A 22424-nucleotide genomic window follows, 5' to 3' on the forward strand; every position below is an offset into this window, starting at 1 on the left:
CCCGTTTGGAGAATTTTATGTTCCTCAACTGTGCGTCTCCCTCATGGTCATGAACTCATGACTCATCATGCCAAGTACAAGTACTTTTGCAGATTGGTCCCTGTGGACTTGGGGATTATTTGTAGTTATATAGGTTTCTAAGACAATAAAAATTTGCGTGTCTATTTTTGGAATTCTCCGTAGTCCATGAACTTTTTTCCTTTGGAATGAGAACTCCTTCAACTTAAACAGAACTTGTGCGACCCTTTTAAAGTAGGGAATATATCTAGCGTAAACCAACCTCTCCGTGCAAACCGTGCAAACCAACTGCAGGGGAGAGGTGGGAGGGGGATTTGCAAAAGTGTAATTACGCCCGCTCCTAATCACACTTTTGCAAAATCCCCCTCCCACCTCTCCCCCACAGTTGGTTTGCACAGTTTGCACGGAGAGGTTAGTTTGCACTTGATACGTTGCCTTTAAAGTAATAAGGGATTTAAAATCTATGAATACATTAGGTTCAAAAAAATCTATGAATATATCTCTATATTGTATTATATTAGACACCATTTAGTCTTGTTTGAAGGTAGTCGGATTCAAATTAATCCACATGTGTTAAGGTGGATTGAAATAAAATTTAATTTAAGTTACACTCTAATTCACTCCGACACAATTAGGTGAATCTGACGACATCCAATCAAGCTAGTTTTTCGGTGTACTTTCCATCCATTGCATCACCCGAATACTTTAATTAGGAATGCTAGAAAATCAGTGCCCATGTGAGGCGTGATGTGTGCATATTGTCTCATGTCAAATCAAAAAAAAAGTCAGCATTGTGACGCAATATACTTGCGGCCCGTTTGGCTGTGAGAATCGGGTTCATTTCTCACATGAATCACTAGGAAAACAGCTCCAAACGGTGTTATGTCTGGATCCAAAACGTTTTAGTACCGTGTTTTCTTCAGCAAAATTAGAAATCGGAACACGGTTGTTTTCACATAGAGTTGTTTCGAATTTCTTGATGCACTTATAAGCTACCGATTTTATTTTTTCAGTTGTAATCTTTTTTATTGCAACAAATTAAAATGGGTTATAATTAAATCATTCTTCGTCCACAAAAGGTTTAGATTTTTTTTGAACCATATTTTTATTTATATGATTTTAAAATATATATATTCTTCATATGAATATGAATCAAAATCCAGCCTACTAACCAAATGATATCACAAAGTAGTTCTGATTCATCACATGAGAAGATAGTCTAGATCCGAAATGTTTCGAAGAGAACCTAGATCCATACTAAATGCACCCTTAATCAATCAGGACATAGGTAAGATCTCCAATATGCCACTTTGATGAATCATATCTATAAAAACATTCTGTTCAAAAAAATATTTATCAAAATATGCTATCTTAAACAATAGTCGCTCCATTCTACATCATACTTGTACATAGTCTTGGAAGAAAACGCTCTGTGTGATACTTGTCGATCGTGACTCCCAAGAATGTAGTTATTGTAATATTCTCACTCCCACCCATAATTAAATGCTCCAATATAAGAGATATGGCTATATAGCTACATTCAATAGGGCTTTGGATGGTCATTTACTCATTTTTCATTTTCTTGAAAATCAGTACTTGCTTCTTTTTGTACATAGTGTGTTATGGATGATTATTATAGACCAGAGGTAATAGAAAAGGGATTATATCTATTATTGATGGTCAAAGCAAAGTGTCGGTGTTTTGGAACCGGGGGTCCCTCAACCAACGAGTGAATTTGTGCTGCGTGCCCCTAATCCCGGATGGTGATGCAAAGAGACACAAGGTTTATACTGGTTCAGGCAATCGAGGCCATATGTCCAGTCTGAGAGATCGATCTTGTATTCCTTGCACCGGAGTGCTCGTAGTAGGGGGTTACAAGCTAGGTGAGAGAGGGAGCTAGCCCCAGGTCTCGGCGAGGGTGGCGCGGGCTGCTTGAGACGTTGTTCCCAAGCAGCGTAGAAGTGTATAGCTCTATCGGTGTGTTCGTCTTTCTGCTTCTTCTTTTTTTAGAAATGGTACCGGCTACCTCCTTTTATAGCCACAAGGAGGAAGCCAGAAGTACATGAGAAGTTTACTATTCGCTGACATGTTCTGCTCCCCGGAGCAGCGCGGCGTCGTGGGAGTTCCCGTCGGTGTCTAGTCGGTATGGTCTCCAGGCCGACGACATGCTGCGCTCCTGTACTTTTGTTGACTTGGTGAAGTGCCGAGGCCTGGTGGCTGCTGTAGTCGGTTGTGCCGAGACCTGCTGCGCTGAGGCCGAGACCCGCTGCGCTGAGGCCTTTGTGGACGGCAATGCGGGGTCTTGGCGGCCATCGTCACAGTTGATTTAGGTGGAACAGTGCGGAACGTGCGTCTACAGGATATGGTACCCTGTATTGTCAGTAAGGGATGGTAAAAAGGCGATTTGACCGTTGTCCCGTCGCTCCTGTCGTGGCGCCCTGCTGATCGTGGCTTACGTAGTGGGTGTAGCTGGGCGCATTGATTGGATGCGACAGCCCGCTAGAGCGACCTTTGAGGCGGAGGCGACGAGGTTGCGGGACGAGCCCAGCCTCGAACGAGGCGGAGCATGGCCAGCTCGCCCGATGCCCTACCGGGAGCCTCGGGCGAGGCGGAACTCGGTCAGTTCGCTGGTCCTGAGGTCACAAGAACCCAGTTCTGACTCCCCACGTCGTGTTCGTCCTTGGTGCAGGAGCTTAGGCGGCACAGTAGCTGGTAGCCCCTGCACAGTCCCGTCGTGGATGGCAGGGTGCTGACGTGCTGGTCATCGTGCGATGACGTCGTAGGGAGCCGTGGCTCTGCAGATGCCGAGGCCGAGCCATCGTGGGGGCTCGGCGGATATGGATCCTTAGGCTGCCGAGCCCCTAAAGCAACTGCCGAGGCCTTGGAGGGAATTATTGGTCCTGGGTACTGATTTCGAGGCCACAGTATCCCAGATATGGCTCCCCATGCTGCGTTGTTCTCGGAGCAGGAGTTGGCAGCACAGTGAGGCATGGGCGTCAACCATGTGCATAGTGGTTGGTATAGTGGCGGGTAACCCTTGCCCAGTCCTGCCTCCTGTCCCGTCGGCCATTCCTCTGTACTGTGTTGAGCATGCGGCCGACGCCAGGGGCAGCAGTTGGCTGAGGTAATGCGACACGACGTTTTGTCAGAGGAACGGGTGAAGGAAGAGGCAGCAGAGTGCTGCCGAGCCTGCCTCGCGCGAGACGGAGGGTCGGCGGCCCGGCCGAGGCCTGCGACGAGAGGGGGTCGGCCGAGGCCTTCGGTGGGGGATTGCCCGAGGTCAGCGGTGAGGGGGCCTCGGGCGAGTCGGAGAATTGGCCGAGGCCAGCGGTGTTTAACTGGTTTCGATCTTTACGAAGTCTAAGCAATCATTTTTTGGGTCTTGCTTAGGGTACCCCTTCTCACGGTATCCGACAGTAGCCCCCGAGCCTTGGGGGGAGTGGAGGCACTCCCCCTGAGGTTTTGACGAGAATTGGCTCTTGATAGTTCCTGTCGGGATGGTGTTTTGTACTCGAGGTTTCGGTGGGTGCGCGCGAGCGCACCCGCCGGGTGTAGCCCCCGAGGCCCTGGAGGAGTGATTTCACTTCTTCAGGGGCTTTTTTCTCTTTCGAGTGAGGCGTTTTCATTATGTTTGCCGGGCCCGTGGGTGCGAGTTCGGATCGCAGGGCCTCGACGATGCTGCGGAAAGAGCCCCTTAGCCTCCGTCTGGAGCGAGAGGGCCGTCAGGGGTTCCCCCGGCTTTTTGTACGACCCTCGTGCTTCCTTTTCGCTCGGAAGGAGGAGTGGAAGATGCCATGCTACCCTCGGTGGGCACGAGCGACGGCATTTCCGGTGAGCTGTTATCGGGTAAGTCCGAGTGGAGGCCCGTACCCCGTTCGCTAGGGGTCGGCTAGCGGTCCAAAGACGCGCTCCAAGAGTACCGGCGGGTTTCTCTAGTGGGTGCCGAGGCCGTTCGCTGGGCCTCGGTGGCTCGGTGCCTCCCTACGGTGGGATCCCATTCGGAAACCTCCCTGCCGGTCTCGGACACGACACAGGGCGCGCCCGTACAGGCTCGCCCGTAGTCGTCCCTGACTCTTTTGCCCTGGGGCAGCTGTCGAAACCCCTGGGGACCCAGCCTTCGAACCCCTGGACCGTAACGGGCTTGGGTCGCTCTGTCTTTATCTTGGGTGCAGGAAGAGCCCCCGAGCCTCTGCACGGAGCGAGAGGGCGGTCAGGGGTCCTCCCGACTTTTTTTGTCCGTCCCCCGCACGTCCTTTTCGCTCAGACGGGGGGGCTGTTTGCCGAGCCCACTCGTGTGCGAGCTTGAGCCGCTGGGTCTCGGCAAAGTTGCAGGAGGAGCCCCCGAGTCTCTCGCACGGAGCGAGAGAGCGGTCAGAGGTCCCCCTGGCTTTTGGTTCGCCCCTCGCGCATGAGGGTCTGTCTGCCGAGCCCCCCTCGGGTGCGAGCCTAGGTCGCGGGGTCTCGGCGTCTTTTGCAGAAGGAGCTCCCTAGCCTCTACACGGAGCAAGAGGACCGTCAGGAGTTCTTCTGGCTTTTTGAACGACCCTCGCGCTTCCTTTTCGCTCGGAAGGAGGGTTTGTTTTGCCGAGCCCCCTCGTGTGCGAGCCTAAGTCGCTGGGCCTCGGCAATGTTTTGCAGGAAGAGTCCCTTAGCCTCTGCGCGGGGCAAGAGGGCCATCAGGGATTCTTCTGACTTTTTATTTGACCCTCGCGCTTCCTTTTCGCTCGGAAGGAGGGGTGGAATGTGCCACGCTACCCTCGGTGGGCGCGAGCGATGGCATTTCCGGTGAGCTGTTATCGGGTAAGTCCGAGTGGAGGCCCGTACCCCGTTTGCTGGGGGTCGGCTAGCGGTCCGGAGACGCGCTCCAAGAGTACCGGAGGGTTTCTCTAGTGGGTGCCGAGGCCGTTCGCTGGGCCTCGGTGGCTCGGTGCCTCCCTACGGTGGGATCCCATTCGGAGACCTCCCTGCCGGTCTCGGACACGACACAGGGCGTCCCAAGCGTTTTGCTTGCTTGGGCCTCGGCCTCGTATAGGCTCGCCCGTAGTCGCCCCTGACTCTGTTGCCCGGGGCGGCTGTCGAAACCCCTAAGGACCCAGCCTTCGAACCCCTGGACCGTAGCGGGCTCGGTGCCCAGTTCCTTTGCTTGAAAGGAATCGGGGGGGTTATTTCTCTCCCTACGGCTAATAACGGCAGGCGCGTCTTTTGAGGCAGCTTTTTCGGGGAGGCGAAACGGCGCCTGCTGCTGCTGCGGTTGGACGCGACGTGGCGTCAGCCGACGGGACGTATCTGCACGTGCGATTTAATGAGGAGGGAGCGGGCGCGTGGGCGGTAAGACCGGATCTGGATAACCGCGCCGGATTTTTTGGGGGAAACTTCCCCGATTTCGTCGCCCGGTGGTTTCGTCTCGTCCCTGCATAAATACGCAATGAGCCTCGCCCTCTCCCTTCTTACCTTTTCCACATTCACTTTTGCTGCCTCCGTGCCGTCGTTGAGAGCATAGAGCGGGGAGAAGGGCGAGAGAGAGAGACTGAAAGAAAGAGGGAGAGAGATTACCGCCGTAGCAGCGTCCTCCGCCGCGCAATGGCTGGTGGTCCCGTCATCCTCCCGGCGGATCCTTGGGAGCGGTCTGATGTCACCGAGGAGAAGCTGCAGTCGCTCGTGGAGGCCGGTCTTCTTCGCCCGATCACCGACCCTGACGAGCCGGAGTGGATTGCTCCGGGGAACGAGTCGGAGCCGAGGCCGCGCGACGGCTACGTGGTGAGCTTCGTCGTCTTCCACGAGCGAGGCCTCGGGTCGCCGGTGGATAACTTCATGCGGGCGCTCCCGCACTACTATGGCGTGGAGCTCCACAATTTCAGCCCCAACTCCATCGCGCAGGCGGCCATCTTCGTCGCCGTCTGTGAGGGGTACTTGGGGATCGCTCCCCACTGGGAGTTGTGGCTCCACTTGTTCCGGGCGACGTTCACCACCAAGCCGGGGGGAACGAGGGGGGCCCGGAAGGTGCAGAGGGCCGGCGGCTGCACCCTTCACGTGCGCCAAGACCGGCAGTCCCTCTACATCCCGGCCCAGCTGTCATCGTCCAACCGTCGTTGGTACGACGGCTGGTTCTACCTCCATAATGACGACGGAGGACTTCCTCCTTATACCGGGCGGGTTGTAGAGAGTCAACCAGAGAAATGGGGATACGGCGTTATCAAGGCTGATCAGCCTAGGCTGGAGCCGCTCTTGCGGGCCTTGGGGAAGCTGCGTGACCGTGGCCTTTCGGCGGCCGTGGTCGTGGCGGCCTTTCACCGCCGGAGGGTGTTGCCGCTGATGGCCCGGCGGCGGCGGCTGTTCGAAATGACCCCGAGCGACCCGATTGCCGGTATCAAGATGTCTGCCTTCGCCCTTACCGACGACGAGACCCTGTGTCGGGTGAGAGAGGCGGTAGACGGGAAGCCGAAGATCGACGATTTGATGCCGTTCCCGATGCGCCCGTCGCGGGGGCACATTTCACTGGTGAGTTGGATGTTGCCGAGGCTTTCGTGGCCTTCTTGTTTTTCGCCTTTTTTGTCTGTCGTCTTACTTCGTCGTTCCCACAGGGGATAAGAGACGTGCGAGGCTCCCCGCCGCCCGTTCCCGAGGACGCCCGGCGGCGATCCATGAACAGGGCGCGCGCCGAGGAGGAGAAGAAGAAGAAAGATGCCAAGGAGGCGAAGCGCACGAAGAAGCTCCTCGCGCGCGAAAAGTTGGACGCCCGTCGCCGGCGTCAGAAGCTCGACGGTCTCCCGTTGGAGCCGTCTCCCTCGTCGTCGGTGTCGGATTCTTCGGGCGACGGCGGCGGGCGCGAGGTGGAGACGGCCTGCCTGGAACACCTCCCCGACATTAGGGAGATGGTGCCCGGGGCGCCGGTAAGGAGCCTGACGCTCCTAGGAGGAGGAGGTGTCCCGGGGCCGGTGGCGTCCCGTCCCGGGGCCGAGGCCGACGCGCCCGAGGCGCGGGTGTCGGAGGAGCGTGCCGTTAGCCCGATGGGTTTGACGGTGGAGGTGGAGCGAGCGACGGTGGGGGCGACCCCATTGTCTCCGCGAAGGGTCGAGGAGGTGCCGGGGTCCGATGAAGGCCAGCTGGCACCGGTGGACACCGAGGCCGCGCTGCTGCCACCACCGCCGCCGTTGCAGAGGAGGCTGGCGGTGTCAAAGCGGCTGCATCCACGTTCGTGGTAAGCGTCTTTTCTGGTGGAGTCCGTAGTACTTCTTGTTTGCCCCTTCGCATGCTGACCTTGGGAGTGTCTTTGCTTCTAGCCAGACGCATCTGGTGGAAGATCCTACCTTGGCGCCCCGTAAGGCGCTCAAGGTGAACGTTAGCTCCTCCGCCCATCAAGCGGCGGAGGCGCAGGCTGGCGTGCAGCGTGGCGCGGCGTCGGGTGGGGTTGTTTCGGAGGAGGCGGCTGCCCAGGAAAAGGGTGCCGAGGCGGCCGCGGAGCAAGTGGAGGAGGAGGAGCCCATGCCCCGCGATGTCGTGGGTCTTGGGGCGAAGGAGGCTGGGGCGTCCTCCATTGCCGAGGCCATTGAGGGTGAGGCCGGAGCCCCCAAGACCTCCGAAGTCAGGGCGGTGGACGCCGAGGCCACCGAGGTAGAGATGGCGGAGGCCAGAGCCCCTGGGTCCGTCGAGGCCGAGGCGATGGAGGTGGAGACGGAGCAAGTTTTGGCGCCGCCCCTAGTTCAGACAATCTCGTCTGAGACCGCGGAGCAACCAGTCCCAGATCCCACCGAGGGGAGTTCGGCCCTTGCCCGGCTACGGCCCAAGCCCCGTGGGTGGAACTTCCCGCGTGTTTTCTGGCGGAACCAGGCTGACCCCGAGGGGGAGCCCGTGTTCGCCCTTGAAGATACCGCAGAGGGGGGCGATGGGATACCCTCGAGCAGTACCGCCAACTGGCAGTGCGGTCGCTGCAGACAGCGATGACTATTATGGGACGGGACTTACCCGGTGTCACCCAGGTACGTACTTTCCTCTCTCATGTCGTGTTGTTTTCTCTCCGAGCCCCCTCGCAGTGTGTGACGTGCGTTTTTTGTTTTGCCTCTTTAGGAGCTCGAGACCCGATCCCTTGGGAAATCGGTATTCCTACGAAGGGAGAGGGATATCTGGGACCAGCTCCGGCGGCAGAAGGGCCTGCTCGCCGATGCCCAGGGGCTTTTGTCAGCACGGAGTGCGGAAGTGGAGGACCTCCGCCTTCGTTGTGCTGACATTCAGGCCGAGTTGGCCACAGCTAAAGAGCAGTCTGCCCCTCTGGTGGCGAAGATCAAGGAACTGAAGGAGGAGCGAGACTCCTTCAGGTCCCGGGCCCAAGAAGCGACGGCCTCTGCGAAGGCCACAGCCGGGCAGCTAGGTGCGGAGCAGAGCGAGCATCAGGCGACGAAAGTCGCCTTGGCAGAGGCTACCAAGGCGGCCGAGGCCTCTCGGGTTGAGGTCTTAGCCTAGAAGAACAAGGCCGAGGGTAAGTTCCGCTAAACCGTGTTCCTTGTTTCATTTGTTCCGGTTCGCGTTTGACTCCTGACCCCTCGTTGCGCCGTAGATCTGGAGAAAGAGGCTTCCCAGGCGGCTGAGGCCTCCGTCGCAGCGCAAGCGGCGCTAGATGTTGAGGTCTGGGAGCACAAGGCGCTGCGCAGCGCTGTCCGTACCGCCTGCGAGGCCCTGGACGTCGAGGAGGTCCAATCAGCCAGCTCCCTTGGGAGCCGCCTGATTGCGTTGAGCGGCCGCGTCCACGAGAGGCTCCGTGGGGCGTTGCACACAGGTGTCAAGCGCGCCCTGGCCGTCGTCTCCTCGCACTACGCCATCAACCTCGAGGCTGTCAGTGACGGCTACGTGTTGCCAGAAGATGACGAGGAGGCTGATGCGGAGGTCGTGAAGCTGTTGGAGGCGGCCGAGGCACCTGGCACAGCGCTGGCCAGTCTATTTGAAGAAGAGGTGGTCCCTCCCGCGCCGGCCGCCGATCCTTGAGCTTTGACCAAGGCCAAAAGGGGCCATGTAACCGGATTGGGTTAGTAGTCATACCATGACGTCTTTGTGGCCGTCGAGGCCTTTAAAGTATTTGCGTATGTGCGTCTTTTAACCGTTTTCTGTTCTACTTTCGAGCCTATGCCCTCTGTCTTGATCTTGGGAACCCGCAAAGAAATCCCTCGGGACCTAAGTCGTCCTTCGGCGAAGGGTGGTGAGGGAGCTGCCATAGCCCAGAGGCGTAGGCCGTTCTCATGACTCGACCGACCCTTTGGCCTCCAAACAAGCTTTTGGTCTTTGGGTTTCTTGTGAGGGTCCCGTCAGAGCGCGAGAGAGTTTGGCGTAGAAATTTTTTGAAAGACCATTAACAAACGGTGTTCGGGACTTAGGGAGGGTTCCCCCTTTTAGCCCCCGAGGGAGGCTCGGCTTTGCAGAGGCAGAGCCGAGTCTCCCTTATAGCGCTATTGTGACATCAAGCCCCTATTGATAGACAAGCTCTCTGCACAGAACTTCCTCGGAGCCTACGCTGTCCTTTGGGTGAAAAGGTGGTGCGGGAGCTGCCATAGCCCGGAGGCGTAGGCCGTTCTCACGGCTCGGCCGGCCTTTTCGCCTTTGAGACGATCGTACAGTCCTTAGGTTCTATACAATCGACTTGTCTATAAGGGGGGGGTTCCTCGAAAGATTATAACAACTAAGAACGCTTCTTTATTGTATTTCGAGAAACAATGTAAACAACGTTTGGAAATTTAAGGGTAGAAACGACGTAGCTGTTCTATGTTCCAAGCGTTGGTGAAGATTTGGCCCTTCTCGTTGGCTAACTTGTAGGTCCCGGGCTTCAGCACTTGAGCGACGATGTACGGCCCTTCCCAGGGTGGGGTCAGCTTGTGGCGGCCCTTGTTGCTCTGCCTCAGTCTCAGCACCAGGTCACCCACCTTTAGGTCTCGGCTTTGGACACGCCGGGCTTGGTAGCATCGTAGGGCTTGCTGGTACCTGGCTGAGTGTAGCAGCGCGATGTCTCGGGCTTCCTCCAGTTGGTCGAGGGCGTCTTCGCGGGCAGTGCGGTTGCTTTGCTCGTTGTACGCCTGTAGCCTCGGGGAACCGTATTCTAAGTCAGTGGGGTGGATGGCCTCGGCTCCATAGACCAGGAAGAACGGTGTGAATCCCGTGGCTCGGCTCGGGGTATTCCTTAGGCTCCAGATGACTGACAGGAGTTCGGCAAGCCATTTCTTGCCAAACTTCTTCAACTGATTGAATATTCTTGGCTTAAGGCCTTGTAGGATCATGCCGTTGGCACGCTCTACTTGGCCATTCGTCCTTGGGTGCCCTACGGCCGACCAGGCCACCCGGATGTGGTGGTCGTCGCAGAACGTTAGGAACTTGTGACCGGTGAATTGTGTCCCATTGTCAGTGATGATGGTGTTAGGAACCCCGAACCTGTGGATGATATCCGTAAAGAACAGCACCGCTTGCTCGGATTTGGTCTGAGCGATCGGACGAGCCTCGATCCATTTGGAGAATTTGTCGATAGCTACCAGCAGATGGGTATAGCCCCCGGGTGCCTTCTACAGAGGCCCAACCATGTCCAGCCCCCACACAGCGAATGGCCATGTGATGGGGATGGTTTGGAGGGCTTGGGCCGGGAGGTGCGTCTGTCGAGCGTAGTACTGGCATCCCTCGCAGGAGCGTACTAGCTTCGTGGCGTCGGCCACCGCCGTTGGCCAATAGAAACCTTGGCAGAAGGCGTTACCCACGAGCGCCCGAGGCGCCGCATGGTGCCCGCAGACTCCCGCGTGCAAGTCCCAAAGTAAGGATTGGCCAGCCTCGGTGGTGATGCATCGTTGGAGAATACCAGATGGGCTGCGCCTATACAACTCGCCGTCGCAGAGGACGTAAGTCTTGGCACGTCGCGCAAGCCGTCGGGCTTCGGTTCTGTTAGCAGGAAGCTCTCCTCAAACAAGGCGATCAAGGAAAGGGACTCGCCAGTCCATTCCTTGGTTGGCCTTGGGAGGCTCTGCGTCAATCGCCATGGCCTCGGGCTCGGCGGGCGGGGTCTCGGCAGCAGAGGGGGCCTCGGGCCCTGCGGTGGGCTCGGCCGATGGGCCCTCTTCCGTCACCGAGGCGTAGTCGACGGATGGCTTGTGGAGGTCTCTGGCGAAGACGTTCGGGGGGACCGGGGTCCGTGCCGACACCATCTTTGCCAGTTCGTCCGCGGCCTCGTTGAACTTTCGTGCAACGTGGTTGAGTTCGAGACCGTCAAACTTGTTCTCCAGGCGACGTACTATCGCGCAGTACGCCTTCATTTTGGGGTCATGGCAGCTTGACTCTTTCATCACCTGATCGACGATGAGTTGCGAATCACCCCGTACGTCGAGATGTCGTACTCCAAGTTCGATGGCGATTTGCAGGCCGTTGACGAGGGCCTCGTATTCGGCGACATTGTTGGAGGCGGCGAAGTGAAGCCAGATCATGTAGCGTATGTGTACTCCAAGGGGCGAGACCAGGAGCAGGCCCACGCCAGCCCCAGTCTTCATCAGAGACCCGTCGAAGTACATGGTCCAGCATTCTGATTGGATCTGAACGGGTGACAGCTGTGTGTCGGTCCATTCGGCTACAAAGTCGGACAGGACCTGTGATTTGATCGCTTTCCGAGGCGCGAAAGACAAGGTTTCCCCCATGAGTTCGACAGCCCACTTGGCTATTCTACCCGAGGCCTCCCGGTTTTGGATTATCTCTCCCAGAGGAAAAGACGACACCACAGTCACCGGGTGGGACTCGAAGTAGTGACGCAGCTTGCGTCGAGCCAAGACTATGGTGTAAACCAGCTTCTAGATGTGGGGGTAACGCGTCTTAGTCTCGAAGAGCACTTCGCTGATGAAGTAAACTGGTCGTTGGACGGGTAGAGCATGTCCCTTCTCCTGCCTCTCGACTACTACGGCCGCGCTGACCACTTGGGTCATCGCAGTGACGTAGAGTAAGAGGTGCTCACCCTCGGTGGGCGGAACCAGGACAGGGGGGTTGGTGAGCAGTGCTTTGAGCCTGGCGAGGGCTTCCTCAGCCTTGGTGGTCCAAGAAAAGCGCTCGGACTTTCTCAAGAGGCGGTACAGGGGCAGGCCTTTTTCGCCGAGGCGCGAGATGAAGCGGCTTAGGGCCGTGAGGCATCCCATGACCCTCTGCATCCCCTTGAGGTCTCGGATCAGGCCCATGTTGGTCACGGCCGAGACCTTCTCCGGGTTGGCCTCGATCCCACGTTCCGAGACTATAAATCCCAAGAGCATGCCTCGGGGAACCCCGAAGACACACTTCTCAGGGTTGAGCTTGATGCCCTTCTTTCTGAGACATGTGAAGGCAACCTCCAAGTCGCCGACGAGATCACCGGCCTTCCTGGACTTGACTACGATGTCATCCACGTAGGCCTCAACGGTTCGTCCGATGTGTTCGCCAAAGACTTGGATCATGCACTGTTGGTAAGTAGCCCCTGCGTTTCTGAGGCCGAACGGCATGGTTATGTAGCAGTACATGCCGAATGGGGTGATGAAAGAAGTCGCGAGCTGGTCGGACTCTTTCATCTTGATCTGGTGGTAACCGGAATACGCATCAAGGAAGGAGAGGGTTTCGCATCCTGCAGTGGAGTCGACGATTTGGTCAATTCGTGGTAGTGGGAACGGGACTTTCGGGCATGCTTTATTTAGACCAGTGTAGTCCACGCACATCCTCCACTTGCCACTTTTCTTCCTGACTAATACAGGGTTAGCCAACCACTCTGGATGGAATACTTCCTTGATGAACCCGGCTGCCATGAGCTTCTGCACTTCTTCGCCGATGGCCCTGCGCTTCTCCTCGTCAAATCGGCGTAGGCGCTGCTTTGTCGGCCTGGAGCCTGCCCGGATATCTAAGGCGTGCTCGGCGACCTCCCTTGGTATGCCCGGCATGTCCGAGGGACTCCACGCGAACATATCGACGTTCGCACGGAGAAAGTCGACAAGCACGGCCTCCTATTTGCTATCGAGGGTGGTGCTGATCTTCAGTCCTCGGCCATCGGGGACGGTGGGATCGACTGGGACGAGCTTGACGGCCTCCGCGGGCTCGAAGGTCCCGGCGCGCCGCTTGGCGTCGGGAACCTCGCTACCAAGCTGGTCGAGATCGGCGATGAGGGTCTCGGCCTCCACGATGGCCTCGGCGTACTCGATGCACTCGATGTCGCAGTCGTATGCATGTTCGTATGTGGACTCAACGGTGATGATGCCGTTGGGGCCTGGCATCTTGAGCTTGAGGTAGGTGTAGTTGGGGATCGCCATGAACTTGGCGTAGCACGGGCGCCCCAAGATGGCGTGGTAAGCCCCCTTGAATTCAACCACCTCGAAGGTGAGGACCTCCTTACGGTAGTTGGAGGGAGTGCCAAAGCAAACGGATAAGTCGATGCGCCCAAGGGGTCATGTGCGCTTTCCTGGCACGACGCCGTGGAAGGGCGCGGAGCCGCCTCGAAGCCGTGATTGGTCGAGCTCCAGGAGCTCCAGAGTGTTGACGTAGAGGATGTTGAGGCCGCTGCCTCCGTCCATGAGCACTTTGGTGAGCCGGGTGTTGCCGACGATCGGGTCGACGACAAGCGGGTACTGCCCGGGGTTTGGAACATAATCGGGGTGGTCATCCCGATCAAAGGTGATTGCTTCCCGAGACCAATCGAGGTACCGGGGGGTGGCCACCCTGACCGAGAAGACCTCCCGGCGTTCCCTCTTTCGCTGGCGCGCCGTGAGGCATGCCGAGGGTCCACCAAAGATCATGAAGGCGTTGCGTACCTCGGGAAACCCATCATCTTTATCGCCGTCCCTTTCGCCGGTGCCCCTTTTCCTGGCCTCATCGTCGTCAGGGAGCCCAAGCCTGGCGTAGTAACGCCGGAGCATGGTGCACTCCTCGAGGGCATGCTTCACCGGACCTTGATGGTAAGGGCAGGGCTTCTTCAGCATGTCGTCAAATAGCCCAGGGCCACGGGGGCCTCGGGGATTCCTGCGATCTGTTGTGGCGACATGGACAGCCTCGAGGACCTCCTGCTTCCCTGGGCGACCCTTCTTCTTTCTCTTGGGGACGCGGGTGGGTGAGGCCTCGGGGGCCTCGTCCTTCTGCTTCCCCTTGGCATCGTTGTTGGGGAAGATGGCCCCCACCGCCTCTTCGCCCGAGGCGAAGTTGGTGGCGATGTCGAGGAGCACGGCGGCAGAGCGCAGGACGTTGCGTCCTAACTCTCGGACCAAGTCCCGACAAGTGGTGCCGGAGAGGAAAGCCTGGACGATCTCTGAGTCGCCGACGCTGGGTAGCTCGGTGCACTGTTTGGAGAAGCGCCGGATGAAGTCTCGGAGAGACTCGTCCGGCTTCTGGCGGCAGCTCTTAAGATCCCAGGAATTCCCAGGGCGCATGTAAGTGCCCTGGAAGTTCCCGACGAAGATCCTAACCAAGTCGCGCCAGTCGTGGATTTGCGAGGGAGGGAGATGCTCAAGCCAGGCTCGCGCCGAGTCCGACAAGAGCAAAGGGAGATTGCGGATGATGAGCAGATCATCGTCCACGCCACCTAGTTGGCAGGCCAAGCGGTAATCGGCAAGCCAGAGTTCCGGGTTGGTCTCGCCGCTGTACTTCGCGAGGTTGGCCGGCTGTCGGAACCGGGCGGGGAAAGGAGCAACGCGGATGGCCCTGCTGAAGACCCGAGGTCCTGGCGGCTCAGGGGAAGGACTGCGGTCCTCACCGCTGTCGTAGCGACCGCCTCGGTGTGGGTGGTAGCCTCGGGCGGCTCCGTCGTCGTGGCGCCGTCGCCTGCCAACTACTTCGTGGTCGCCCTGTGCCTCGCGTTGGTCCCTAGGTCGATCGCGCACCGAGGGGGCCCTGTTGACCGTCGGCGCGCGAGTGGCCTTGGGACGGACCGAGGCATCTTGGCCCCGGCGAGGTTGCGCTGTGGGTTGCTCCGAAGTGCCTCCGCGCCGGCGGGAGGCGGAACTTTCGGCCTGCTGCACCGCTGCGGTTTCGAGGAGGTCTCAGAGCTCTCCGCGGACCCGTCGCCCCTCGGTGGTGGAGGGCTCGGGCATCGCTTGGACCAGCATCGCAGCCGCTGCGACATTCTGGCTAGCGCGATTAAAGATTGGGGGTGGCTCTCCCCCCTCGTTGTCGTTGATGCGGTGATGGACGTCGCGGGCCCTCCCTCGGGCTCCTCCGCCCTCACCGCGCCCTTGCTGCTCCTGCTCGAGAGTGTCCCGAAGCTGTTGCAGAAGGAGTCGGTCTTGTTCGACCTTGGCTTGAAGCTCGTGGAGCTGCTCCAGGTCTGGGCGTCGATGCCCCCCGCGGATGGGATTCTCGTTCCGTGCTATCGGGGCTTCGAGACGCGGAGGTGTGGCATCACCCGCCCCTGCCCGGGGCGGGGAATGGTTGCCTGTCCTCTCTTCCTCTTCGCCCGCCCTTGGCATCCCGAGTCCGACGTGGAAGCACTCACGGGATGGATCGTAAGTCCCTTCGTCGTCAGAGTCGGAATAGCCGAGGCAGTAGTCGCTTGCGGCTAAGAATTGGCGCAAAGCCCCAGGGTTGTGGAGTTCGGAGAAATCCACCCTGGGCCATGCCTCGTCCTCGTCTGAGGGGTCGGAGTGGGTGCTCAGGTCGAGAGCGAAGCGCTGGCGGCGTTCCGAGGAGTGCTCGTGAGCGGCAGCGTAAGCGTAGGCATAAGAGGCTGCGGCATTTCTCAACCCAAAGGGGTATGGGGACGGTGCCGTCTCCATATTCTGCCCCATCGGGGTCGGCTCTTCAGGGTGTGGTGGAGCGGAGCTAGATGACTGGGCATCGGCGCGAGCCACCGGCGATTTTCCTTCGTCCATGCTCAGGCCAGACAGGTCCCCAGCCAGGGACCCCGTACCAACAGCTGGTCGTAGGATATCGGCGGGGAGTGGCGTGCCGCCCTAGGTTCGCGTAGCGTCAGGGTGGCATTGCTCGCGTCGTGCCTGGCGAGTGTGGCGAGAGCGGCCGCCCGGGCGCCGCCTGCGCCTGGGCTGTCGGGGCGTGACTTCATCGTCGGACGGTGGGGCTCGAGGAGTGAGGAGCACCATGTCGTACTCATGCCCTAGAGACATGAACTCCAAGCTCTCGAACCAAACCACGGTGCCAAGACGCAATGGTCGTATGGGGTCTGCCATCCGGAACTTGCTGGGATGACGAAGCTGACACGCAGAGGTCCCTACCTGGTGCGCCAACTGTCGGTGTTTTGGAACCGGGGGTCCCTCAACTAACGAGTGAATTTGTGCTGCGTGCCCCTAATCCCGGATGGTGATGCAAAGAGACACAAGGTTTATACTGGTTCAAGCAATCGAGGCCCTACGTCCAGTCTGAGAGATCGATCTTGTATTCCTTGCACCGGAGTGCTCGTAGTAGGGGGTTACAAGCTAGGTGAGAGAGGGAGCTAGCCCCAGGTCTCGGCGAGGGTGGCGCGGGCTGCTTGAGACGTTGTTCCCAAGCAGCGTAGAAGTGTGTAGCTCTATCGGTGTGTTCGTCTTTCTGCTTCTTCTTTTTTTAGAAATGGTACCGGCTACCTCCTTTTATAGCCACAAGGAGGAAGCCAGAAGTACATGAGAAGTTTACTATTTGCTGACATGTTCTGCTCCCCGGAGCAGCGCGGCGTCGTGGGAGTTCCCATCGGTGTCTAGTCGGTATGGTCTCCAGGCCGACGACATGCTGCGCTCCTGTACTTTTGTTGACTTGGTGAAGTGCCGAGGCCTGGTGGCTGCTGTAGTCGGTTGTGCCGAGACCTGCTGCGCTGAGGCCGAGACCCGCTGCGCTGAGGCCTTTGCGGACGGCAATGCGGGGTCTTGGCGGCCATCGTCACAGTTGATTTAGGTGGAACAGTGCGGAACGTGCGTCTACAGGATATGGTACCCTGTATTGTCAGTAAGGGATGGTAAAAAGGTGATTTGACCGTTGTCCCGTCGCTCCTGTCGCGGCGCCCTGCCGATCGTGGCTTACGTAGTGGGTGCAGCTGGGCGCATTGATTGGATGCGACAGCCCGCTAGAGCGACCTTTGAGGCGGAGGCGACGAGGTTGCGGGACGAGCCCAGCCTCGAACGAGGCGGAGCATGGCTAGCTCGCCCGAGGCCCTACCGGGAGCCTCGGGCGAGGCGGAACTCGGTCAGTTCGCTGGTCCCGAGGTCACAGGAACCCAGTTCTGACTCCCCACGTCGTGTTCGTCCTTGGTGCAGGAGCTTAGGCGGCACAGTAGCTGGTAGCCCCTGCACAGTCCCGTCGTGGATGGCAGGGTGCTGACGTGCTGGTCATCGTGCGATGACGTCGTAGGGAGCCGTGGCTCTACAGATGCCGAGGCCGAGCCATCGTGGGGGCTCGACGGACATGGATCCTTAGGCTGCCGAGCCCCTAAAGCAACTGCCGAGGCCTTGGAGGGAATTATTGGTCCTGGGTACTAATTCCGAGGCCACAGTATCCCAGACATGGCTCCCCATGCTGCGTTGTTCTCGGAGCAGGAGTTGGCAGCACAGTGAGGCATGGGCGTCAACCATGTGCATAGTGGTTGGCATAGTGGCGGGTAACCCCTGCCCAGTCCTGCCTCCTGTCCCGTCGGCCATTCCTCTGTACTGTGTTGAGCATGCGGCCGACGCCAGGGGCAGCAGTTGGCTGAGGTAATGCGACACGACGTTTTGTCAGAGGGACGGGTGAAGGAAGAGGCAGCAGAGTGCTGCCGAGCCTGCCTCGCGCGAGACGGAGGGTCGGCGGCCCGGCCGAGGCCTGCGACGAGAGGGGGTCGGCCGAGGCCTTCGGTGGAGGATCGCCCGAGGTCAGCGGTGAGGGGGCCTCGGGCGAGTCAGAGAATTGGCCGAGGCCAGCGGTGTTTAACTGGTTTCGATCTTTACGAAGTCTAAGCAATCGTTTTTTGGGTCTTGCTTAGGGTACCCCTTCTCACAGTATCCGACACAAAGAAAAAGGCTTGGCCAATAACCACCGTCCAACTTTTGCGTGATGTTCTCTTTATGTAATTTCAAGGAAAGTCATGCAAAAGTCATGACTGTGTTGAGAAATTAAAGGAAAAATGAATATTACGACATGCTTGGTCAATTTCATCTTCTCGTTCTCCTGGTTTGATGACTTCATAAATCAAGATAAAGTCATGAAAATGTCATTTGATGATGAGATAGAGAAAAATGGTCATGGGTTATACTTGGACATTTTGCTTTTCTCTTCTCTTGATTTGCATAACTTTATTTGCTTTAAAATTTGAGGAGCTAATAGTATAATAGAATGAGTGGTTGACTAGTGGTGTATGGACAACTTTAAATCGTTTCTCAAAGAACTTTGCTAATGGAGTTACGGAACTCTCGCCCATGAATTTATTATCAAGAATACTTTAATTTATGCAGGTAAGAGTTAATCAGAGGCTCACGCATCATAATTAGCAACAAAATTATAAGTTTTTTTTTGTCTATGTGGTAATGTAGTCATCGTACTATCGGTTTCTTGTTTGAAACTAAATGATTGTTGCCCTGGCAAAATAATTAGATATTTGTTTTTCTCATTGCCGCCACTGGTATGTATAAATATGATTCATTATATGATGATTACATTGAATTCTTTGCTCCGTTGTCGTGAGCTTACAATTATTCCTACGTTAGTCAATGCCTTGTTCGCTTGACTGATAAGTCATGGCTGAAAGTACCGTTGACTGATTTGTTGTGAGAGAAAAATACTATTCGTTGCTTAAAAAGTATAGCTTATAAGCCCAGCGAACATGGCGCAAGTTGGGACTGGATTTTGTCTAAGAAACTTTTGCTTTAGATAAAGTAAATACTATCTAAGAAAAATGATGGAACGAATAGCTAGCTACGGTAATTTGGAATGGAGTCTATAGTCTTGCACTGCGTGGAAGGTCGAACGAGAAACTTGAATTTCCTTGCTCCTTGATGAATGAATTTCTTTTGGCACGGCCTCTGATTGCCGCCTCTGGTGGACCATACCATCGTGTCAAGCTGACGCCAATTGTCACGCCCAGCCAATTATTTGGTCTCCGTGACATGGAGGAATAAGAAAAGGCTTTCTGAAAAGGACCCTAAAGAAACAAATATTATCTAGTACTCTATTTGTGACACCTCATCAAAGTCCAAGCACGCACTAGCGGTATTATTTTGGTCGGCGGTTGAAGCTGGCACCGTCCAAAGAGTGTTGTTTTTGTACCCTACCCAGCATTTGATTAAATAAGGTTTCTCATCCATCATTCAAACTAAACAAATTGAAGCCCAACCAATGCTTCCTCTCGGTCTTCACAAGAGAGGAACTAGGCTGTGAATGTGATGAATTTCATGAAAAGATTTTAGAATTTGATGAGGAGGGGTTTTATGCAAAGTGGCGTGCTGTGCGGGCGGGATCTTGGGGGCATCTTGATCGGATCTACCGCTCCCGCAGGCCGCAGGCCGCACGGTGCGAGTAGCCGCCGCCGGCGTTGCCTGGGAGGCCTCTCTGTACGTTCTGTTCTGTCACGACTCACGAGCCCATCCACTGGTCAACTATTGCGAGCTCTGTAGCCTCCAGGTCCAGGACACATGGGTCACATGCACCGCATCTGCTCAGCGGTGTTGGATACCGTGACTAAAATTGGATACTAATAAAAAAATAAATTACATAATTCGTCAGTACTATGTGAGACGAATTTATTAAGCCTAGTTAATCCATGATTAGCATATATTTACTGTAGCAACACATTGTTGAATCATGGACTAATTAGACTTAAAAGATCCGTCTCACAAATTAGTCGCAAACTATGCAATTAGTTTCATAATTAATCTATATTTAATACTCCATACATGTGTTCAAACATCTGATGGAACAGCGAAAGAAATTTAGGAGGAAAACCAAACAACCCCTAAAAAAAGAAGAACGGATCCGGATTCGAAATTAAATGAGTACGGACTACGTACATGATCGAGGCAGAAATATGGACGAAATCGATGCTTTTCCAATTTGGCCAGGCTTCACTTGGAAACGAACTGACCCTCATCAAAGATGGCAAATTTCTAAATTATAGTACTACTAGATTGAAGCATTAGACGTGTGATTGAGGGCTCAAACTGCTGCGTCCAAATATCCCTAGACCCTAGTGTTGTTGGCCTCTGGGCCAATCCGTCGGTAATACTCCAATTAGAAGCCTGACTGATGCATGCTCCTTGACAATATATAAAATCTCAAAAAAAAATCTCGAATACATAAAAGATTTACGCATCATTATAATTAAGATACAAAAGTTACTATATACACGACGCGCTTTTGACGAACGTCCTAGAAGGTCTATAGGCCGGAGGCTATATGGTCCCATTGCACAAATTCAATAGTACTACTAGATTGAAGCATTAGACGTGTGATTGAGGGAGAGTATATAGAAGTCTATAGGGACAGTATATTCAGTAGTCAGCTACAAAATAAGTTATTCTGTAGCCACCTTCATTTACGATAATTTTATATACTAATTTACGATAATGTCAATACATATTTACGATAGTTGGGTTACTATAACACACGGCGATATTTACCGTAACGTTATAATAAACCACATAGTAAGGAGTTACTATAATCTCGTAAATTAACATAGTAATTATCGTAACTCAAAGTGGCTACAGAATAAATTATTCTATAGCCAGCTACAGAGTAGTATATATATATATACATACACAAAAGTTTCGATCAAGTCTCAATCTCATCAGACATCAGGGACACATTATCTATCGTGACGCTTTTGTCTAGTAGCGCTAAAATTGTTTAATCAGGCAGGAGATGACAATTGACAAACATTGGCCAAATTACATCGGTGTCACCATTAGCATTAGCATAGTATAAATTAAATAATAATAAAGGTATATAACGCGAGGTGGTGGAAAGATCCCTTTTGGCCTTCCTATTTATTAGAGATGTAATCGGCGAAGTTGATTGACCCGCCAACTTAGACCAACCTGATTACTCCCCTCCGTCTCGAAACGATTGGACCCACATCTAAAAAATTAAATAATTTCAAATTGAACTATATACTATATATATATATATATATATATATATATATATATATATATATATATATATAATGATTCTGTACATAACAATTATCACTAAATCAATGGTGGTATATATTTCACAAAAATATAATGCATTTAAAGATATAAATATTGATGCTATTTTTTTTTATAAATGTAGTTAAATTTAGAATTATTTGATTTTTTAGAAAACAAGATTTTTATTTTTATGTTTTATTATAAAATGGAGGTACGATTAGTAGTATATACCACCCTCTTTGTTCTAAATTATAGGTCTTTTGACTTTGCCTTTTTTAGGTACATTGATTTTACTATTTATTTAGACATACTGTTATATCTAGGTACATAGTAAAACGTGTGAATAAAAAAAGTTAGAAGTCAAATCGACTTATAATCTACTCTCCTCCGTTCTAAATTATAAGTTATTATTCTAATAATCTTGAAGAGTCAAAGCATCTCAAGTTGACCAAAATTATAGAGGAAAACACAAATATTTATAACATCAAATAGGTATACTATGAAAATATAACCAATGAAGAATCTAATGATACGTAGTTGGTATCATAGATGTTATTATCTTACTATATAAATTTGATCAAACCTAAAAAAATGATTACAAGATTCTTAGAATTTTGACTTATAATTTGGGATGGAGGGAGCAGAACGGATGGAGTATATTAGACATCAGCGCACGGCATAGGCCTTGACCTTGTGTTCTCCGGTCCCGTTCGTTTGGAGCCGCCAATTTCCCTCCATGATGATGGTTGAAAGCACGTACTGGGCGTGCGTGCGTTGAAGAGACCACCATTTTCCAAAGCCGGTTTGGGCAAGAGAAGAAGAAAAAAAAAGGTAAACGAATGCAATGCCCACGTCGCTTTCAATGCCCCCCCGGTCGCTCGGACGGACATGCAAGGCACACAGATGGAGACAGCCTTGTGCTGTGTCTCTTCTCCTTTCTTTCTCTTCGGGACTCATCACATAAATTAATTCGGCCGCGGAGGAGAAATGGAAAATGGAGAGGTGAGCTGGAATTCAGGCTGTCGTTGCGAGGAGGCGTGCTTCTCCGCGTCACGGCCTTCGTTTCCCTGTCATCTCCTCACAAGAAAGCAGCCCAAGTGGTTAACTGAACAGGACAGGTGATGCCTCTCCCACCATCTTTACGCCTCATACTAGCTTTCTTATTGTCTCCATCATATGCCTTCCATGGCACTTTCTAGCTAGGTACAGTGGTTTTGGGCAAGAAGAGGAATAGTCGGTGCCCCTCTCATGATTAGACATCATTTGGATACATAGAGCTAATAGTTAGCTTCCAATAATCTAATTAATTATTAGCTAAATATCTAGCTAACGACTATCGTTGCCAAACCAGCTAATAGATGTTAATAGTTAGCTAGC

Source organism: Miscanthus floridulus, chromosome 8 (genome assembly GCF_019320115.1).
Source record: "Miscanthus floridulus cultivar M001 chromosome 8, ASM1932011v1, whole genome shotgun sequence".
Classification (NCBI taxonomy): Eukaryota; Viridiplantae; Streptophyta; class Magnoliopsida; order Poales; family Poaceae; genus Miscanthus; species Miscanthus floridulus.